The following is a 12,746-nucleotide window of genomic DNA, read 5'->3' on the forward strand; positions in this document are numbered from 1 at the left end:
GAAAATATTAGCAAGTTAACTCAATTAATATATTAAAAAATTAGCATGTGAGCAAACTGAGTTTAATCCGGGAGCACAAGATTGGTTTAATGTCATTTTACACTTTAATTTTATAAAGGAGAAAAATCGTGTGATTATCTCATTTTCCGCCAATAGAGTATTGATTGAAATTCAAAAAACAAACAAAAACCAAATCCCCTTGGTTATAATTTTCTCAGTATAGGCTTTATACTCATTTAGAATTCTAGTGTTGCATGGTCTTGAGATGTTAAGAACAAGTTTGTTACTTCTGCGTTGTTTCCCCTCGAGTTGTCTAGCGTGTTCTCTTAAGGCCCAGCCCCAGGCCTGTAAACACGGGGGAGGAAGCTGGATGTAATGGTGCCCCTTCCCAGGGCAGGGCTCCTTGAGTGTCTTGTAGACTGTCTTGCAGAAGGCCTGTCTGTGCACCGGAACTAGAGCCTGCTCTAGGTTGATGGGGTCAGCTTGCCAAGTTTGAGAGTGCTGGGGAAAAAATAATGTTTGTTTATTCATCTCTTCCCCAGTGTTTGGTAAAAATCAGAGATGACGAGCATTTGGAGAAAGTGGGGGACAGAGTGATGTTTGTCTGGATCTTGATTTGTAGAGGTAGCACACTTTCAGAACTCTCCCTGCACCTGTTGGCAGCCTGAGAATTTTGAGTGTGGGTAATTTTGGTAAACAGAGCTCCATTTGGAAGGGGAAGGTGTGATGGCAGAATTCTAACCTAACTCCCAGGATTCCTGCCTCTCTACTGGCGTGCACACCCCTTCCAGTCCCAGCCTTGAATGTGCATATAATGAAGGCATTCCTGAGGTGACATCAAGGACACAGTGAAGGGGCAGAGAGTTGGCAGAGGTAATTAGGTCCCTGGGCAGGGAGGGGACTTTGAGTTCATGGAAAGGAGGTAATGCTGAATGGGCCTGACCAAATCAGGTGAGCCCTTTCAAGAGGCTCCAGGGGCTTCCCGAAGGGATGTATTTGCAAGAAAGAAAGGCTTTCCTGCTGATGAAGAAGCAAAGCACCATGTTATGAACTACTGCTAGGGGGCCCATGTGGCCAGGACTGAGGGTAGCTGTCAGCTGCTGGCAGTCAGCAAGGAAATGGGTGCTTCAGCCCCACAATTGCAAACAGCTAATTCTGTCAATAGCCTGAATGGACCTGAGGAGGGACTGTTTCCTGGTGAAGCCTTGGATGAGCAGGCAGCCCATCTGGGGAGACCCTGCGTGGAGGACCGGGTTCATCCACGCCTGGACTGCTGACACAAAAGAATCAGCACCCTCGTACACAGGCGTTGTTTTAAGACGCTGAGACGGTGCTAATTCCTTATGCAGGGTAGAAACCTAACGCAGAGGGGAGACGCTCTTAGGAGATTACGTTCAGTGTACATGCACACTACAACACTAAAATGCTACGTAAGGAATCCTGTGTAATACCCGCCTGGTTGGTTGTCACAGGCAGTAAAGAGCCTGGGTTGCTTAACGTGCTTACATGGGACACACCAGGCTGGAAGCTCAAGGTCACGCTTGCCAGCCTACTTTGAGGCACCCATGTCTGTTCAGCTCCACATAACGTCTACCCTGCTTGCTCTTTGCTTGACTCTGAACAGATCTGTTTTCATTAGCAGTTACTTGTGTACTTGTTACCTTTCCTCCTCTGTTGCCAAGCCCCCGCTAGGCCCAGGGACCCTTATCTGTCTTTGTTTGGTTTTTAATCGAAGTATAGTCAGTTTACAGTGTTGTTTCCCCTAAGTTCATAGAATGAAGAAAACAAAATGTTTGTTAAAAGAATGGTGGTTTGGGGACAGGAGGAGACTGGATTCCTCTCCAAATTACCATCCCCGCTGAGGAATGAAGCGAACAACACCGCTCCGCAGCGCACGATGTGGGGAGGGGGCTTTTCCAGGTGCCCCGTGATTGTGATCAATTTCCAAACTTTGGTTAATGGCCCGGGAAAAGGGGGGTGTGTCCAACTTCTCCAGATTCCAGCCCGGGCCACCTGCCTAGAACCTGAACGCAGTTTTGAGAAGAAGAGAAAAATCTTTGCTAGCCTTTGTGTTGTGGTGTCTGGAACTCCAAGTACTGCCTTGACACAGTGAAGCCTCCGGGCCCTAGCGGTCTCTCCCCGGGTGTGCCCGGCTCCCTGCAGGAAAGGCTGCCCACCTGGCTGGTTCCCGTAACCGCGAGGCCAGCTGCACGTTCTCGGGCCTCGGCCTCACGCGCCTCACCGCCTCGCCCTCCGGCCGCGTTGCTTCAACGAGCGCTTCCCGCGAGAACGCCGAGGCCCCGCCCACTCGTGTTCCGGAAGCCAGGCTCGCGCGGCCGCTGCGGGTCTGCACTGCTCGTCTGCGAGCGCATGTGGGCCCCCACGCTGGGGGGACGCCCGGCTCCCCCACACGTGAGTATGTGCGTCTCACGGAGCGCTGTCATGTCGTGGGCCCAGCGGCAGGCGTCCTGGGCCCGGCGCCCCCACCCCCACCCCCGGCACTATTTAGGCCGAAGGCTCCCGCCTTCTCCGGCAGGCTGACCGCGAGGTCTTCAGAACAGCCTCCCGTGGAGGGAAACGGCGTGGTGGGCCCCTCTCCGGGACCTCTGCTTCCCCCAGCACGCCCAGCTCTCTGCTCTGGTGCACTCTGGGCCCGCGGGGCGGGCACACCCCATCAGATAGGAGACGCGCGGGGTCTTCAGTGGGCACAGCTGGGTGGAGGCTGCGCGTACCTCCCCGCGCCCTGCAGCGGGGTTAGGCTCTGTGCGTTGTGGTGGAAGTAGGTTTACAATTCTGTGGGACACAGAGTCAGGGCTCATGAAGCCTGACTGTGGGGAGACATTCGAGGACGGCTTCTTACAAGAGGTGATGTTTGAGCAAAGCCTTGAAGGAGAGGCGGGTGTTGGCAGAGGGACTGAAGGGCGTTTGGGAGAGAGAGGCGGCGGTGAAGAAAGCTCCAGGCCCCGTGAGCGGGAAGGGTGGTGAGGAGGGCGTGCGGTCCGGGCAGTGATTCCAAGGTGGAAGCGAGACTCAAGTCTGAGGGGAACAACTATGAATGCAGTGACAAGGGGCTCAGCCTCTAATCCTTCCGAAGCGGGAAAGCGTGGAGGGGGAGCAGGCGGGGAGTTTGGATTGAGACGCTGACATGCGCAGAAGCTTGTTTGAGCAGCCAAAACTACTAACAGCCTGGGAGGGATGCACCTGCGCTTACCATGCGCGTGGTACAAATTGGTAGAAATGTGCGTTAAAAATACCCAAGTGACAACTTAGAAGTCTCTGCATGTCCCATTGGTTCATCCGTAATGACCAAGTCTGAGGTAAAATGTTTACATGGTAGAACAGCCTTCCAAACTCATCTCAGAACGAAATTGTTTCAAGCCACTTTCAATTTATTTTTCCCTGTTACATTTTAGGTTTTTTTTTTTCTTAATAAACTTTGCATTATTAAAGTCTTGGCATTGATTTAGGGGAAAAAAATCAACTCAGGTCGTTTCTGAAAATTACAACTTAATAGAAAGTTGTAGATGGAAAAGGTTTTCCATCAACCTGACTGAAGCCTTTGGCTTTTACTTTTTCTTGTGTGTTGCACCAGTATTTCACGTTTCAATGTGATGAAAGATCAGGAAATCATGATGGGTGGGCCAGGGTGAACACTCTCTCACTGCCATAGAGAAGAATCATAGTTGTGTGTGTTAGTACCTTGTGCAGTTTAGCAATTTGAGAGCAAACTTGACTATGTAAACCAGATTGCACTTGCAGAGTCCTGCCCACCCACTCATCCTCTGACTGTCCCCTACACATGCGTTCTGTCTTTTAAGAATAAATCGGATCCACGAGTACCTCATGGATCATTGAGGGGAAGAAGTCTCGTGTGATAGTCTACATGGTTATAAATTGCATCTTGACCAAATTGATTCATGTTACCCCTGTAACAAGTCCTGTGTGAAAAGAATTATTAAAATCTGGAGAGTCAGGTGCCTCAAATTTCCTGTTCTTCCCCTAAACTAGTGAATGTCTCACAGTAATAACTAAAGTTCTAGCAATTAAGGAAATGATCATTTTTTAAAATATAATAAACAGAGACATAAAAGTTGTCTAGAAAAAGTGATTCTAGGTACAGTGATTTCTGAAAGAAAACAGGTCGGAATCCTATTAGTATTAAGTCTCTGTATATTTGGTGGCCTTGCTACATCAGTACGGTTCACAGTTTCTCCCATGTCAGATCACCGGAGAACCATGAAGTACTGACATCACTAATGTGCCCCTCTAAACACTGAACTTCTAGACCAGTGCAGAGCGCAGTATTTGCATGGGAAGGGTGAACTTGACATGAGTAAGTACACTGTGCAGGGGGTTGGGAGTGGGAAACATCAGTAAAACTCAAACCTGAAAGGTTTTGAAACCATTTTCACCTTTTTTTGAATTACTAGAATGGTGAGACGTTGGAAACATCAACGTTCATGCATAGGGCAATTCAAAAACATTCCTTCAAAGTCTTTGGGAGGAACATGAAATAGCTGTCAGAGGCTGGCAAGGTGATCTTTGCGAGAATGATGCAGAAATTGTCATGCACGTTACTGTTCCAAACAGTCTCGTTATTCAAATCAGAAAACAGTAACTTCATTTTCTGTCTCAATAGGATCCCTCTATTATGATGGTCATACATCTTACAGATGTAGAAAGTCTCTAACGTGGTCTTTAATGGTCCAACCGGGCGGGTCTGGAAGATGCTTTTGATTCATTTCAGAATCTGAGAAGCACATTTGTTTATATTCATTAGCTTAATTTGGCTCGTTTTCTCTGAAGAATCCAAGGTGCTCTTGAGAGAGGCTGCGTGTAAGGAGCATGCAGCGCCTCTTAAACCAGGAGAAAGAGGCCATCAAGGAGGTAGAAGGAAATGAGGAAGTGAGGGACCTTGAGATGAGAGTTAGAAAAAAGGGTCAGATGATGCTACCAACTCGGCAGGGCTTGTGCAATTTCTAGAAACGGGACGTTTTTGAGAGGGGCGTTGGCCATTCACTAAGGCTGGGGGGTGATGGGCAGAGGGTACCAGGTACCTCTGGATTCTCTGGAGTTGAGGAAACCCACTGTCTCCAAGTGTGGAGAACACCCTGGTGCTCTCATTCCCCAGGTACTGACATCTGGTGCTGACTGATGCTTAGCTTTCTAGAAACTCTGTTTTCTCAGCATCTAACTCTCCCTTCCACTCCTCTTTCCCACCCAGTGCCCTGCCCTTCCTGCAGTCGGACACCCAGGTCGTGACCACCACCACCATCCCCTCGACTTGCCTCTCCGTCACCGTTCCTTCCATATCCCCCGCCGCTCTCAGAACGTTGTCCTTCTGGAGTCTTGCCTCCTCCATGTGCTCCTTCTCCTCAGCCCTTTTTCATTCCTGCTCTGTCCTTCCCTTCTGTCAGGCTTGTTCTCCAGAACTCCAGTTTTCTTCCCTGTGTTCTGTCCCTCTTTGCGTGTCCTCTGAATGGAACTCTCTGCCCGCCAACACCACTGGGGCCCTTTCTTCCCCGTTCTCCACATGACAAAGTGTGTGGTCACCCCAGGTTGTTGCTCTTCCTCCATCCTCCAAGGCTGGCTCCCCCATCCACACTCCTGGTTCCAACCCTTCCCCACTGTAGGATCCTCACCTGAAAGGGGCAGCTTTGTCTCCCAGCTCCCTGTGGTCCGGATGCTCCTCTCCAGGGAGAAGGGCCATGGCTGCTGCGGTTTCTTACACAGACTTCACAGAGGCACCTCCCCTCATTCTCACGGCCCTGATGTCTAGTTGGAAACCAGGGAAGCTAAGGTGCTGCCGTGGACTGAACTGTGTCCCCAGAATCATATGGAGAAGCCCTGCCCGCAGTGGGATGTTGTTTGGAGCTGGGGTCTTTGGGAAGTAATTAGGGTGAGATGAGGGCAGGAGGCTGGGGCCCATATGCTGGGATTAGTGGTTTTATAAGGAGAGGAAGAGAGATTATCCCGTCAGCCAGCACCTTGACCTTGGGCTTTCCAGCCTCCAGAGCTGTGAGAAATAGACGTCTGTCCTCTAAGGCCCCCAGCCTATGATGTTTTGTTACAGCAACCGAAACCCACTGACATCGGTACCTCAAAGCCTCTGACCCCACCCACTTCTCTGACACCGTAACGTCACAATTTCATAACACAGTGTCTATCCCAGGGAAAGTGCTTAGCACCTCCAGTTCCCCTTTCTGAGTCAATAAACTAAAAACATGTCTGGGTCTTCCTCTTTTTCGGAATGTTCTAAAGACCAAGTGCGTATGTTCTGAAATCATGTCTAGCCAGAAGTGGGAAAAAAAAAAAAAGGTGATTTATAATCGAAGGAGCAGAAATCTCACACTGGAAGTTTACAAAGTTGTGTCCAGTGTTGGAAAGCTTTTTGTTTTAGTTTGTTATTTCATAGATTTTTGTAAAAAAACAAAGCAAACCTCAGAATAAGAATAGTGACCCTGGTAAATACTGACTGGTACCATAGGCTACAAGAAAACAGTTTTTGTCAGAATATTTTTCCACATTTTCCAATTCTGCCGTAAAGCTAGAAACATGTAGAATTCTCTGAGCGCTGTAGTTATGTGATGAAACAAAGAATGCTTTGGGCCTGGTGCTGCAGGGAGATGGAACTTTTCAGGGGTAATAACTTGTTTTAAAAAATGAAATTTGCTTTGCATCTAAAAAACATATATACCTAAATTATGTGCTTTTCTGCTTGACTGGAAGTTGCAGAAAGGGGATTGTGGTATCTGTGCCTTGTATTTTTTACAATTTTAATTTGAGTTGAAAGTGCAATCAAAGAAAATGTAGCTTTTCCCAAGCAGAACGGGACTTTACTCGTAGTGCGTTTCAGTCCACTTTGACCAATGAAGCCTGGCAGAGACAAAGCCAGGCCGTGAGTTCCTGATTAAACAGGGGAGCCACAGAATGGAAAGTTTAATGAACCCTGCCCCTGCTATAGGCTCCCACGCTGTAATCACATTTTCATTCATAATCATTTAGAATCTCATAGAAAGTTTGCCACTTCTGAATATCAGTCAAGATAGAAATTCATGGAATTTCTTATTGTTTTTAGAACAGTGAGACTGAATCTCAATGTCCGTTAGATTTTGGTCCTTGTAATTATCTCTAAAATACAAAACATTTTCCTTGACTTCTGTTGTTAAAACATTAAGTTGTATTTCATGCTCATTTGTTATTGTTCTAAGTTTGGTTCAGGTATGATTAGGTTAAGAAAAAAAATCATTTCTGAAAATTAAGGATGGGATTATTAATAGAAAATCAAATGGGATATATTCAAAAGCCATTTGAAAACCTTCAGCAAAAAAATCTTCTTTGTAAGGAGAGTTGCACAGTTTCCTTGAGTGCAAAGGATTGAGCAATATTCCAGCAAACTCTTTTGGGTGCTGTGACTCATGCTGTGTGAATGCAAAAGGTTTCTGACTCAAGTCAACCGATTTTCAAGTGCGTTTGAAGTCGAGAGTGCTTCACTGATGAGCACAAAATCTGCCGGGCAAAGCAAGTCGCATGTTGAAACCCAAGGCTTGGGAAGGTCTCCGAGGTATTAGCGTGTTAGATGTTCGAGAAGAAAACACTCAGGTTTCTCCTGAGGCACCTCCCGTCTGCAAATAGCTATCTCCAGTGCTCTTGAAAGATGTTACTCTGTCCTTTCTGAAAACCTGGTTGGGGAGGAGAACGAACACATATTTTAGACAGCACGCAACTCGGTTCTATGATTTTTTGAGGCATCTTTGCAGAGTGTTGGCCCGTAAGAGAGAGTGCTCGCAGTTGCAGTAACTCGCTGCGTTTGGCATGACCGCCTTGTCCACGCCGACACGATCTGCCCAGAAGGAATTGGGAAGAGGGGTCTCGGGCCCTTTGAACCGTCGTCAGCGGGAGTTGTCCTTTTTGCCAGTTGACATCAGGGCAGACAGAAAGGCTACCGAAGCATGACGAATCAAACAGAGCCTGAATCCTGACGCTGCCGTTTCTTGCTGGGTGGGGGTAGGAATCTGAACCAACTTGCTGGACCACGTGGATTTCCGTCCTCGCTGTGAAAGAGGGAGGAAGCGGACCCCTGACATAGTTGCAGGCATCTGTGCCCAAATGGTAGGCCATACAGAGACTGCTGGTGAAGACAGTTAAGAGTGTGGGGTCCGGAGGCCGACTGCCCAGTGGGGATTTCAGGCCTCCCCCCTGCGTCTGAATGTCTCTGCGTCTGAATGTCTCTGCCCCAGGGGACAAATGTCCAGTGGGGATAGTAATGGTTACCCTGTGGGCAAGTGAAATATTGACCTTGGTGATGCTCTTTCTAAATCTGTAATATATTTGAGCTGTTCTTCAAATGAAAATGGTTTCTAAGGAGTGACAAGGAAATTATAATAATGGGCCATGAAATTTACAGGAGCCCGCGTTTGACTTAGGTACCACTACTCCGTCAGGAATTGGTAAATTCAGGACTGAGGGATTAAGAAGTGCTGCCATTTTCAACCGGTAGAAAAGTGGGAATGGCAGTGAAAGAAAACAACCATAGGTACTCTGTTTAATGGGGGAAAAGTCCAAGTATTTATCCTAGTACTTCGTGTTAGGAATGGAAACACTTGCCATTAATTCGGGAAATGTCGACGGAAGTGCTGCGGTGTCTGCTTTGTTCTTAGGTCTGTGCTGGGAACCAGGGCTACAGAAATAATGTGCGCTGCCCCAGGGAGCAGCCTCTTACTTGTTGGATATCGAAACACTCATAAGACCATGGCAAGATTCAAAATACTGCTGTGTGCTGGCCTCTCAAGGGATGTTCCGGGGCAGGTACCCTTGGGTCTCCTCTCCCAACCCCTCACCCCTTCCCCGGGATGGGGGCCCCTGTTAGGAGTGATGATGGACAAGATTAGGCGCTTTTCTTGGAATTTCCTCTCCGTGAGATTCCACCCCCTCCACTAATGCAGGATTTCTAAACCGTAGCACTGATGACATTAGGGGCCAGATGACTATTGTGGGTGCCGTCCTGTGCGTTGTAGGGTGTTGAGCAGTCTCCCTGGTCTGCACCCATCGGATGCCAGTAGCATCCTTTCCACCTGTGACAACCAGGTATAGCCATTTGACTTCTGGGGGGGGGCCCAGCTGAGAACCATTGGACGAGTCATGTGGTATGGAAGCAGGGACCCATGAATGTCCCCACGTGTGAGTTACTCCTGTCCCAGAAATGCCTGGGCAGGGAGAGGAGAAGGTAAGTGGGGACGGGAGAGGGTTGGTGGGGAGCAAGAAGGTAACTGTACTGTCATTCTTTCCTCCTCTTCCTGCTCTTGGCTTGTAAATATGTATATATTGTCTTTTCTCCCAAATGAAAAATGTAGGTGACTCCATGCGGAGCAGGAATGTAAAACAGACATTCATAAATGTCTGTTTTATGCAGACGGCAGCCCCTCCCTGTTCCTAATAAGACACCAGGTTGTAGGACAAGTCCAAACTCCCCTCTGTTCCTGGGCACCTGTGTCCTTTTTTGCTTTGATACAACAAAGCAAGGAACTTGGTTTTTGTGATGTGTATTATCTTGGGTTGTGAAGGTAGCTACATCAGATTGCTAGGGCTGCCGTGACCCGGCACCGCAGGCTGGGGTGGCCTCAACCAAAGAGGTTGACTGTCTCAGAGTTCTCACAGCTGGGAGTCCAGGATCCAGTGCTGGCAGGGTTGGATCCTTCCGAGGGCTGGGAGGAAGAGTCTCCATGGGTTCCTCCTTGCTCCCGGTGATTTGCTGGCAGTCTTTGGCGTACCCTGGCTTTCAGACACATTGTTCCCATCTCTCTCCGTCTTCACAGGACCTCTCCCTGGGTCCCATCACACTGTCTTCCCTGACGCATGTCTATCTCACGTCCAAATTTCCCCTTTCTGTAAGGAAGGACACCAGTCCCATTGCATTAGGGCCCACCCTCATGACGTCATATGAAATGGATTACTTCCATAAAGACCTAACCTCTAAATAAGGTTACATTCTCAGGTGATGGGGCTTAGGACCCAACATACGAATTTTGGGGTTACACAGTTCAACCCAGAACAGTAACTAATAGAGAACGTCTACACAGTGATATAATTATTAAAAAAAAAAACTTATGAAGAAGGAGATATTGTAATGTAAGTAGATTTCATGTTCCATAAGAGGAGATCATTATATAGCGTTAACAGATAAAAAATAGCAGTGGAAATGTATCACTTGGTGAGGTAAAGGTAATTACTCAAAGAAATAAAGAAAAGATGGTTGTAAGTCCTCACACTGGAGGACTGGTCCTGGAGTTGGAGCCATCGGGCTCACAAATGTTTGGGTCTGATGATACAAATCTGTGTTTCAGTGTTTGTGCTCATGGAACTCAAATGTCTCCTCGAATTGTGCCGACCAGCTTGCTCATTCAGATTTAATGTTAATGAAAGCCAAAGCGTAATTAATTACAGTAAGTAATTAAAATCATAACATGAGGGTGCCCAGTAGGTTTCCATTGGTGTCGTAACATTCCCACAAACGTACTGACTCCAAACAACACTCATTTATGACCTTACAGTGCTGGAGGTCAGAAGTCCTAAAAGGTCTTGCATGGCTAAGATCCAACAGTTGGCAAGGCTACATTCCTTCCGGAGACTCTAGGGGAGAATCTGTTCCCTTGCCTTTTCCAGCTTCTAAGGGCCACCCGCCTTCCCTGTCTCCTGCTTACCACCCTCCGTAAAGGACAGGACGCAGGCTGGTTTAGGTGGAATGTGGGGTCTGAGACAATGGAGGATGGCAAATGCTCCAGTTGAGAAAAGCCACTGGCTGTGTGTCTCGGAGTCGTACCAGCAATACCAGTGAGCTCCTTCACCAGGGGTCCGTTTATCAAGTGTCCTGTAAGGGTGAATAGAATTCAGCAAGGTCGAGCCACTGATCTGTGTGACCTTGAAATCTTGGAGGGTTTTGTGCAGTACATCCTTGCTCAGCAGTGTTATAACAGAGTGGGTGCAGGGTAATTATTCCTCTAAGCCAGGGGACAGGTGGTAATGGATGACATTCCAAACAGAAACTGTGAGCAAATGTAGTTTGATACGTACATAGATACCTAACTTGGCAAAGCATTGCAAAGAAGAGCTTTGAGTTTCAGCTTACAGCCCTGTTAAAAACAGAATGATTTAAAATGCAGATTCTGATGTATCAATAATGCTACAAGAGGCCAGGTGCCATTGACCCCTTGCTGCCCTGGGGCATGTGTTCAAAAGGAAATAACAACATCATTGAGTTTTTTCTGCTACTTCCAATGCTGTCTGGGGGCTACGGATTCAAACTTCATGATAAATTTAACTAAAAAGGTCTAGTATCTAACAGTGACTGAATTCAGTCATCTTTGCATGAATCCCCATGCAGGCACAACTGCATGCAATTTGATGTCAGAAGAAGGCAAGCCAAGAAGTTGAAAGCAGCCTCTGTTCTTCATGTTTCTAAAATAGTATACTCGGGCATTTTTTCCTAATTACGATTTGAACAGGAAAATTATATGTTGACTTGTTACTTTCATGTTTATTTCTGAAAGAGGTAAAAACCTTAAAGAGTTGTCATTAAAACCATTTTTGAGTTTTATATCAGAAAGTATCACTGCTGTGAGTTTCCCGGTCTCAACCAACATGAAATTCATGCGAAACATTCCGATCGTTTCTGTTCTCATTACCCCAGTCTAGGAAGAAAAAGATTGCTTAGTTCTCCTCAAGGTCAGTTTTTATGGATAGCATGCTCTTTAGAAAAAGTATTCTGTCCAGCTCAGAGACTGAGGTTGTCTTTGCCAATAATGTATTTAATACAGGTTCACTGCAGAAATTATAATTTCACAAGGCAGTAGTGTACAGGATAATGTCTCTTAATAAGCCAGTAAAGAAACAACATACTCCAAACCAATAAGAGCTTAACGACACTGTTGTTCCAGGCAAGGAAGAGATGAAAGGAATAAAGTCCAGATTTAGTTGAGGTGTATCTTTCTACGAGGTGGTTCTCGGAAGGGTTGTCTCGGCCACCGGGGGCTCTGTCTCGGTGCCTGTGCAAAGTGAGCACCGCCTGTTGCTAGAGCAGCTTGCTGGGGAGTGAGGGCGTGGATGCTGCTGGGTAAATTTGTCTCCTTGGGACTGCATGGTTTCCACCACTGGTGGCAAGGGGTCGTTTTGCCCAGGCAGGAGCTAATGCCACCAGCTCTTCAGAGAGCTCTTTAGGTGAGCATAGAGTCAGACAGAACCGTCTCAGACAGTCTGCACAAACTCTGGGCGTGCAGTCTGACGGCCCTACCATCGCTGCTTGTGTTTTTGCTGATGTGCCCCCAGCGGCTGAGCACCGAGGGCTTCTGAGCAACTACAGACGGCCCTGATGCCATCCTGACCCAGCACTTTCCCTTTTATATCAAAACAGCTGTAGTTACAGAGATGGCTCCATCTTTGTCGTGAATAAGTGGGCTTAGAATCACATCAGACCAATACACAACAAAGAGGTTAATTCATCTTGGGAAGGTAGCTGTGTACTGATCAGGAAACCTTTGGTTTCAGGTGAGTGAAGCCCAACTGTAGTCACTGGAAGAAACAGAAGGTTTTAACCTCCATCGTGGTGAGAGGCACCGGTGGATGCCAGAACTCCAAGGACATCTGATGGTAAGTGAGCCCCTCCACTATGTTGAGTTCATCTGGTTATGCCCTTGTCGTTTATGAATATGCAGACTGCTTCATCCTTAGTGTCTCCCCTGGCATCCATCCCT

The 12,746-nt window shown here is 47.4% G+C and overlaps 1 long non-coding RNA gene across 7 annotated transcripts in view; it reads left to right on the forward strand.

Annotated features, from left to right (window-relative positions):
• The window catches only part of LOC106730316, a 482,615-nt gene that overhangs the window by 144,406 nt on the left and 325,463 nt on the right, over positions 1-12,746 (forward strand). For all 7 annotated transcript variants that reach the window (XR_001366770.2, XR_004318051.1, XR_004318053.1 and 4 more), the window contains one exon: positions 12,541-12,642. This is a non-coding gene — a long non-coding RNA (uncharacterized LOC106730316). The remainder of the gene's footprint in view (positions 1-12,540; positions 12,643-12,746) is intronic.

The sequence above is a fragment of the Camelus ferus genome, chromosome X, assembly GCF_009834535.1.
Source record: "Camelus ferus isolate YT-003-E chromosome X, BCGSAC_Cfer_1.0, whole genome shotgun sequence".
In the NCBI taxonomy this organism is placed as follows: domain Eukaryota; kingdom Metazoa; phylum Chordata; class Mammalia; order Artiodactyla; family Camelidae; genus Camelus; species Camelus ferus.